This window comes from Alosa alosa, chromosome 7, assembly GCF_017589495.1.
Source record: "Alosa alosa isolate M-15738 ecotype Scorff River chromosome 7, AALO_Geno_1.1, whole genome shotgun sequence".
Lineage (NCBI taxonomy): Eukaryota > Metazoa > Chordata > Actinopteri > Clupeiformes > Clupeidae > Alosa > Alosa alosa.
In genome coordinates this window covers 9,600,488-9,610,369 of record NC_063195.1, presented here as the reverse complement: position 1 = coordinate 9,610,369, position 9,882 = coordinate 9,600,488, and the positions used below count along the sequence as shown (strand labels likewise).

The following is a 9,882-nucleotide window of genomic DNA, read 5'->3' as shown; positions in this document are numbered from 1 at the left end:
AACTTTTGTTGGTCAACATCTGTCAAAACAATGCTCTCTGTGTACACATCTGTGTATCAAGATCAATCAAAATATGTAAGTTTGTGATTGCTTTAAACAGGGGGTTGTCCAATTCCCTTTTAGGGAAAAGATGACTGATATAATGGAAACCTATGCTGCATCGAAGTGGGGAGCGAAAAGGGCTTATACTTACTAAATCTTGAAACAAACATGAATAAAAGGCACAAAATAAGGTTGGTGTAAGAGTTATCTGTGTGTTTATGGGATTAATGTGACCATGTTCCTATGGTTTGCTCTTTCTAGTTTACAGGAGTGTCACGAATGTATCGATAGGCACAGTCAAACTGCCCATGGCTGACTATAACTAAGTTGAGCAAGCTTAACTTTACATGTCATAACATCAACTAAACATAAGTCACACACTCATTATATCACTTGTAATATGAACGTAGCCAATTATCTCACCTACTGTAGTTGTAGGAAATAGGCTATGTTATACTGAAGTTCCACAGTTAGCTAGCTAGCAAGCTAACCGTTTTGCATGGGATATTATGGTAAGTGTAAATGCTAAATTTGTTCTCAACATGGGGTATTGCAAACTAATTAGGTTGGTACTGTACATAGTTTCGACATGAGTAAGTTACATAAACATAATTCTTCATAACTGCCGTGTTAGTAAAATGATTGGATGTCCTGTGAATTAAAAATAGATGTAACGTCAATGTGTGATTACTAGCTGTCTTTCCCATTGGAATCAATGATATAATATTAACTTGTTTTCCTCTAAAATGGGGCGTGATGCAGATCAAATGTATCTTTATGATGATGCTACGTAAAGGCATGCTGCACACACTTGTTTGGGCTTACGAGCCGGCCAAAGAGTAGTAGCCTAGGCTGACACATTAAATGTGTGCCGCCAAAGATTCTTTCACTGTCACTTGTTCTGTTATCAACATTCCTCTTTGGCTGCTACGGCGATGCACTCTGCTTTCGACATTCATTTACATTAGATTCCATTCTTTTCAATACAACTCCGCACATCAGCATCGCACTTTGGCGCTGTGTAAATCACAATTCAGTTATATTTGGTCGACGCTGCTCCATAAAATCCATTGTTCATCCAGTGTTTGCCTGTTAAAAGATTCGGCACTGATGTGTGTGGCAAGTGACAGTGCACCATAGACTGTAGGCCTATAAAATGGCAATGCAATCATGTTGAAAACGTCCTTATTTTCAACTGAACTCAAAGATAATGAATATAGTATGAATATAATATTTTCTGTTTGTTATGCCCTTTTATAATGTGTGTAGGCCTACATTTTGTGCACGCACTTCTGCGGTAGCATTTATTTCAGTTTATATCAGTTAAATTTCTGAAGAATCAGGTCTGCTGCACATCTTCTGAAATTTGATTTGAAATAATCAAATAGACCTACGTCTTAAAGTTCAGTTAATAAAGTAACTTGCTTTGCTTTCATTTGAATCCCAATCAAGATACACAATACTTGTTAATATGGACTCCTGGAAAGTTCAGAAATGCAAAATAATAGAATTTTAACCATATGATAAAATATGTGATTAATCGTGATTAACTATAGGAATTCAGCGATTAATCACGATTAAAATTTTTAATCGTTTGACAGCACTAATTACAACATATCAAAAATCCCTTCACAATTTAACATCAGCGTCATCTTGCCATCATATTTGCCAAATTTCACATGAATCTGACAAACCGTCTAGGAGAAGTACATTCAAATCTATCATGTGGCATCAGTGTTCTTGTCATTCTTTTCGGTGCCAGTGGGTGGCACTATGTGAAATATGGATTATGGGCTTGTGAATATTGTCATTACCATGGTATTCAATAACCTGTGAAATATAAAACATTTCAAGCCATGCATGGTGAATTAAGACACATTTATTGTTTATGTGGAAGGGTATTAAAATTCATAGTTTAAGCCATTTCATTGAAATTACAACATATCAAAAAAGGTTCACAATTTAGAATCAGAAGCATATTAGCATCATGTATACCGACTTTTCACATGAATCGGATCAACCGTCTAGGAGGAGTTACATTAAAATTGGTCATGTCCACAGCGCACAAAAATCCCAATTACCTCACTTCCTGGGCGTGGCCAATGTATGTTAATACAAAAAGTTGATTGTTTTAGGGAGTTACATACTGTTTGAATTAATGCATTGTACATACAAAGAAGGTGGTGCTCGGGCCCTAATTAAATTTAGAAAGTCAATGTGCTTGAGGTGATCAAGCATAAGACACTTGTAGTAGGGGGGCTGGACTGGTAAGGTGCTAAAGGGGTGAAGTGTCATGGTGAAGTGCAAAAGTAGTCCAACCATAGTCCTCTAGTTATGTGTGCATGGCAAGGTGCTCAAAGAGTGAGTGTCATGGTGAAGTTCGGTGCCAGTGGGTGGCACTATGTGAAATATGGATTATGGGCTTGTGAATATTGTCATTACCATGGTATTCAATAACCTGTGAAATATAAAACATTTCAAGCCATGCATGGTGAATTAAGACACATTTATTGTTTATGTGGAAGGGTATTAAAATTCATAGTTTCGCCATTTCGTGAAATTACAACATATCAAAAAAAGGTTCACAATTTAGAATCAGAAGCATATTAGCATCATGTATACCGACTTTCACATGAATCGGATCAACCGTCTAGGAGGAGTACATTAAAATTGGTCATGTCCACAACGCACAAAATCCCAATTACCTCACTTCCTGTGGGCGTGGCCAATGGCATGTTAATACAAAAGTTGATTGTTTTTGGGAGTTACATACTGTTGGGCGTGGCTAATGCATTGTACATACAAAAGTTGGTGCTCGGGCCCTAATTAAATTTAGAAAGTCCAATGTGCTTGAGGGTGATCAAGCATAAGACACTTGTAGTGACAGGGCTGGGACTGGTAAGGTGCTAAAGGGAGTGAGTGTCATGGTGAAGGTGCAAAAAGTAGTCCAACCATAGTCCTCTAGTTATGTGTGCATGGCAAGGTGCTCAAGAGAGTGAGTGTCATGGTGAAGGTACAGAAAGTAGTCCAACATTAGTCCAACAGTGCAACAGTGCAAGAGTAAGGTCTAGAGACCAGCATAAATAATATGGAAAAATAGGAGAGTAACGTATAATGTAGACAAGGTAAAATAAAAAACTATTTCAGTGCAAGAACAGGTAATAGGGTTATAGCCATTCATTCATCCAGTATTGTAGCAGAAGCCTGACCGCAGCCATTGATCATGTGTGCTAATATAGCATGAAAAACAGTGTAGCAGTAAAACAGTAGTGAAAACATTAGGCTGTGTACATTAGTAAAACAGTAGTAAAACAGTAGTAAAGCAGTAGTGGGCAGTCAGTACTCAAACATGAAGAGGGTGGAGAGGCAGACAGACTAAGCAGAGAAGTCTCTCCTCTTCCCTTTAGTGAAGCATTGAACGTTGTTTATGCCAGGTGCCCTCACTTAGAGACAATAATTCAATCGTGGGGGGGGGGTTCTGTATAGGCGATGGGATTCTTGACGAGTCTCTTTGTGGTGGCTGGGAGATTCGCATCCGATTGACTGAGGGCAATTGACTTTTAATTAACTAATTGATACCAGAGGAAACACAGGATGGGGATAGGGTGTTCCTCTTTATAAAAAGGGCGGCTGACAGATGGACGAGAGAGAGGTGGGGGAAGACCTACCCTTAAGGTAGATTAAAAGCTTGGGAGAAAATGAAAGTCTTTAAGTTAGACTTAAAGCAGTCAATGGTTGGAGAGGACTTAATATGTACAGGTAGACTATTCCAGAGTTGGGGGGCAACAACAGAGAAGGCTCTATCACCCTTAGTCTTAAGGTGTGTTTTGGGGATATAGAGAAGATTCTGAGATGAAGACCTAAGTGATCTTGGAGTGCTGTAAGGAATTAGTAGGTCACCTATGTAACTAGGTGCCAAACCACTGAGGGCTTTGAAGACAAAAAGTAAAATTTTAAACTTAACTCTGTGCTCCACAGGTAACCAGTGCAGCTTAGCCAACACAGGAGTTATATGCTCACGTTTCTTAGAGCCACTTAATAATCTAGCTGCTGCATTTTGAACTAGCTGAAGCCTGTTGAGAGTGGAGTGGGTCAGGCCTGCATATAATGAATTACAATAATCTAGTCTAGATGTTATGAAAGCATGTATAAGAGTTTCAAGATCGGAGAAGGACAAAAAGGGCTTCAGTTTTGCAATGGTTCTTAACTGGAAAAAGCTGCCTTTGACCACACTATTTATTTGCTTATTAAAATTTAAAGAGGAGTCAAAGAAAACCCCAAGATTCTTTACTTCACTGTGGCAGTTTGCAGAGAGAGGTCCTAGTGCATTTTTCAAGATAGAAACATCACTTGGAGGGCCAAAAATTATTATATCAGTTTTACTTTCGTTCAGTTGAAGAAAATTTCTTGCCATCCAGCATTTGATGTCACTGAGACAGTTAAAAATATTCTTCAAAGAACAAATGCCATTAGTGTTAACAGGCAGGTAAAACTGAGTGTCCTCTGCATAGCAGTGATACTGAATGTTATACTTTTTAAAAATTGAGCCAAGGGGTAGCATATAAAGAGAGAATAAAAGAGGGCCCAAAATGGAACCCTGAGAAACACCACACTTTATATGGGCAGAGAGACTAGTACAAGTACTACAAGTGACTAGTAGTTGAAGGACTTCGCTTAAACTTAATATACTGTTCCAAATTTGCTTGAGTATAAACTATCCACTTTAACTAATGTCAGTAATGTTATTCAGCTAGTTGTAGAAATTTACTCTCTGCATTTATCACAATCTGTGAATTAGTGAAACACACACAGTGATGTGAAGCACACACTAATCCCGGCGCAGTGAGCTGCCTGCAACCACAGCGGCGCTCGGGGAGCAGTGAGGGGTTAGGTGCCTTGCTCAAGGGCACTCCAGCCGTGCCTACTGGTCGGGGTTTGAACCAGCAACCCTCCAGTTACAGGTCCGAAGTGCTAACCAGTAGGGCACGGCTGCACGGTTTCCGGTTAGTATATCGAGAAAATGAGTTCAGGCTCCACTTGCGCTGTCGTTGGTTGTACTAACAACTCAAAGAAGATAAAAAACTTTTTAGAAACTGAGTGCTTTGATCATAAAATAAGAAGGAGAGAATGTCCGTGTCCGGTTCCCTATCATCCACATTCAATGCCAGAAAGTAGACGTTTAGAGTGGTTAGCTGCGCTAAAACTGAAGAATCCACCGAAAAAGGTGTACGTCTGTAAGCACCATTTTGTTGATAAACGCCCCACAGATGACCATCCCAATCCGGAATTATATCTTGGATATGACCGACCAGTGGTGAAGAAGAGACGTAAAATTGTTCGTGTCGAAGCGACAGGTAGCCAGTATCAATGTTGAATTGTTGTGTAGCTGGTTAGCGATAGCACCACTTCATAGCGAACCTAGTTATCGCTAGTTGGCTACCTCTGGTTGTTTACATTTTTACAAGCGCCGCAGCCTGCTACACAAATATTCGTGTTATCTGTGGCCAGTCTAAACTAAATTTTTATGAACAATAGGCCCATTATGTCGATTGATAGAGGAAATATGTTAAAAACATGGCCATTAATGGTTTATGCCATTGTAAACTGAATGTTATTGTAGGTTTAGTGCTGAAGAGCTTCCATCACCATTTATCATAGATTTTACTGTAATGTTGTCAGTGTGAGAAATTGTATGGACAGAAATTGTAGAGTTTAACATGTAGACCATGTGCTCTGTTTTTACAGCAACAGCAGGTCACAGACCAGGAGGATGAGGGCATACCTGAGGTGCCACAACCATCACACAGCACTGTTTCCACCCAGTGGGAAGATCCATTGCTTTGGGACCACAACTATGGTGAACAGCAGGGTGTCCACGAGACGGCCAAAGATGGCACAACACAAACTGAAGATTTTAGCTACTCCATGCAGAGTGACTCCTCTACACTGGAGTCTCACTGGAAACCTTCAACTCTCTTGTTTCCACCTTAGATGCATTTGCTGAAAGGGCTTTTGTTTTGTCAGTGCGTGATCAAATACTAATGACATTGATAAAATTGAAATTAAATCGTGTGCTGGGTGACCTTGGTAGGCAGTTTCATGTGTCTCAGAGTGTTGCCAGTAAGGTTATCTCATTCTGGATTGATAAAATGGAGGAGGTCTTGCGCCCTCTTATTATCTGGCTCCCAAGAGAAACCATTAAGGCCACTATGCCAACTGCATTCAAAAAGTTTTTTCCTAACACCACCTGTGTCATTGACTGCAGCGAAAGTTTGTTACAGAAGGCAAAAAAAATCTTGACTCTAGAGGGGAGTCCTACAGCCATTACTACTCACACAACACAATCAAATACCTTGTTGCTGTTGCCCCATGTGGCTTAATCATGTTTATCTCAAGTGGATATGGAGGATGTGCCAGTGACAAATATATTACTATGAACTCTGGTATCTTGGACTATTTAAAGCCTGGAGACGAAGTCATGGCAGATCGTGGGTTCTTGATTCGTGATTTACTGTTTGAAAGAAGGGTCAAATTGGTTCTGCCTGCTTTCACTAGAGGGGGCGCTCAGCTAACTGAGGAACAAGTCACAGCAACTCGTAGGATTGCAAATGTACGGATTCATGTTGAGAGGGCAATCAGGCGACATAAAGTATACAAACTCTTGTCTCATGTGATACCAATAAACATGACCCCCAAAATTGACAAAATCCTCAGAATCTGTGCGGCCCTCGCCAACTTAAGGGGTGATCTCATCCGTGAGTCATAAGTGACAACGGTGATGATCTGCGCCCACACACTCCCTTTACACATGTACATAAATTGCTCCTGTATATTTCATATTGACACTCGCTGGCTTTTGTATTTTTTCACTATTTAATTAGGGCTGTCAATCAATTAAAAAAATATCTAATTAATAACATACTCTGTGATTAATTAATCTAAATTAATTGCATATATAATTTTTGCTGTGAAAGTATTTTAAATATTTAAAGGAACCATAATACTGAACAGCGGTATATCCCCTCCCCCTTCCCCCTGACTCGAGGTTGCCAAGCCGGATGGCGAAACACTACTGACTTTGTGATTAGTAGATAGGTGGAGGGTGGCGCATCAGGCCAAAACACAACATGACATGACAAAACACAACATCAAAATCAGTTGAGGGCTGCTGCAACTTCACTTTTTAAATGACAATATCCTGGCCGGACTACTGTTGTCAGTGATATAAGTATTTGAAATAAACATGATTTTTTAATGTCTAGTGACATCAGGGCCATTTTATGATTAACTGAAATATTTTTCTTAGATACTGTTCCTTTAAATTCAAATGAATAATTGAATAATCAGCATTAGTGACATTAAAGTTCAAAAACTCTTTTATTATTATTTTCACTGTTCAAATAATGGCCATAATAATCTATGTTATGACCTAATATGCTGAGGAAATAAATTCAAAAGTGCTTCAGGAAGAAGTTTTTTTTTTGCAAGGCATTTCAGGCCACAGATATAACCTAGGGGACACAATGAAAATAAATTAACACTCCCCTCAATGTCAACACTTGCAGACATTGCAAAGGACTTTATTTTCAACACTTTATTTTTATCAACACCATCAGGCCATTTTTTAAAAGTAAATGAATCAATGATCCAGGCAGCACGTTTTCTTCTCTCTCCTTCATTTTACAGTCTACTAATTTTTACTGACTAGAACGGCTCGGGGTCAAAGGTCATACGGAATCGATTAATCTGCACTAATTTTCTTATCAGTTATTTTTTCTCAAATTAATTAATCAAAATTAATCAGTTATTTTGACAGCCCTACTATTAATATTTACTCTTTCTATGAAATGTGTTATTATTTGTGTACAATAGATTTGAACAGATTTGCACACAATTTTACATGAACAACATTCTGTAATTGTAAATATTGACTTATGTACAACAATACTGTTTTCACGCTGTTGCTGTTAAAAGCAGCATCACTTAACAGTTGTTTTGTGATTTGAATAAAATTTGAGGGATATTTTTCTATGAATTCATTATGCTCATGTATCTGTTCTGATGTTTCAGTCGCTGACCAACAAATTCATCCACAAGCTGGGGCAACATTGTTGCGAAATAAAATCTCTTCAGATTAGTCCTTGGGCCAAAGACCCAAAATATAGCATACCGGTACCATCTGGGTGAGCAAATTCTAGTTGTGATTTTTTTTATCTTTTGATTTATTTACCTACACATCCCTAGTTTATGTTTTGATATGATAGACCTCTGAGATTGGTAGCTTTTTAGTGGTTATCACCTAATGAAGTAAACCACCCTCTAATATAAATCGCATTTTAAACGCCTGGTGCATATCCTGGTTGAAGCCATGGTTAAGACACTTGTCAGTGTTGTATAATATTGTGGTTGGTATCATCTTAAAGAGTACATCCTAAGCTTTCATTTAAACACATTGGTGCTTACACAGAAGTCACTGGAGCTCTTTGAACCATCAAAAACACAATATTTTCCACAATTTCCGCCTGAACTATACACTTTCTTTATGCCCTGTGACATCAGAGAATATTACAGATACAAAAGACAGAAACTGAAATACTCTCTGGACTCCAAGGATTCTGGAAATGTATGCTTTACCCATACTACTTCATTGTTGGATGTGATTTCAGGACTAAACTAAGAAGGATGACTTTGGCCAAAATTCCGGTCATGGAACTTCATTGGTTTGTTAGGTATGTAATTGTGTTTCTATTGTCATGCCAAGTGTAAATACATGAGTATAAATGTAACATTTTGGCTACAGCTACATCATGCACCCATATGTAATCTAGCTAAGTGTATAAGTTTAAATGGTAAAATAAGGTCATACGTTTATAACCATGTTAGGGAGTATACTCCAGCAGCATCTTGCACAAAATAAAGTCCTGTGAGAATTTTGGTATGAAAGCAAGCCACTATGCTAGAACTGACATTTTCGCGACACTTTAAAATCTATGTTGTCATTCTGTAGGCCTATACACTAAATTATGCTCCAACAGGGTTATGTTTGGTATCAAACTGACTGGTATAAGACCTCCTGCATCACTAGCATGTTTATTTGGCAATATTATCAACTACTTCTTGGCGAATAGCCAACAAGTGATTTTTTTAACCAAGTTTGATATCGCGTTTTAAGCTATCCATAGATCACTAAAGTTTGTTTTATTACAATTCTGACAACATAGTGATAATATCACAACTTTTCTGTGCTATTGCTGGTTAATTTGATATAAGCTATGATTTGCTTGATAAACACTTTATTATATTCTACAAAATGTAACCCTACCCCCTAATTTCTAAAATATGTCAACATTTTTATCTATCCTTTTTTTTCAATGTTCATGTATAATTTACCTAAACGTTTTAATGGACACTTGAAGCATGGACATGCGATGATCAAGTGAGGTGTTCCATGTACTTTAATGAAAGCAGCATATGTGATTTGGACCTTGGACCTTTGGATCAATGACAACCACAGAAAGTTCCTCAGGTTTGCCTTTCGAGGTGTGGGCTACGAGCCCTTCCATTTGGCCTTGCGCTCAGCCCTCACGTCTTTGTCACCGAAGAGGCTATCACCCCACTCCTGGAAAAGGGTTTACGTCTGGCTACTTTTATCGACGACTGGCTGGTGATTAGTAGATAGGTGGAGGGTGGCGCATCAGGCCAAAACACAACATGACATGACAAAACACAACATCAAAATCAGTTGAGGGCTGCTGCAACTTCACTTTTTAAATGACAATATCCTGGCCGGACTACTGTTGTCAGTGATATAAGTATTTGAAATAAACATGATTTTTTAAT

The 9,882-nt window shown here is 38.5% G+C and overlaps 1 pseudogene; it reads left to right on the top strand.

Moving 5' to 3' along the window:
• The first annotated feature begins 5,616 nt into the window (after positions 1-5,616).
• On the top strand, positions 5,617-6,808 carry LOC125297739 (annotated as a pseudogene).
• Positions 6,809-9,882: the final 3,074 nt, after the last annotated feature.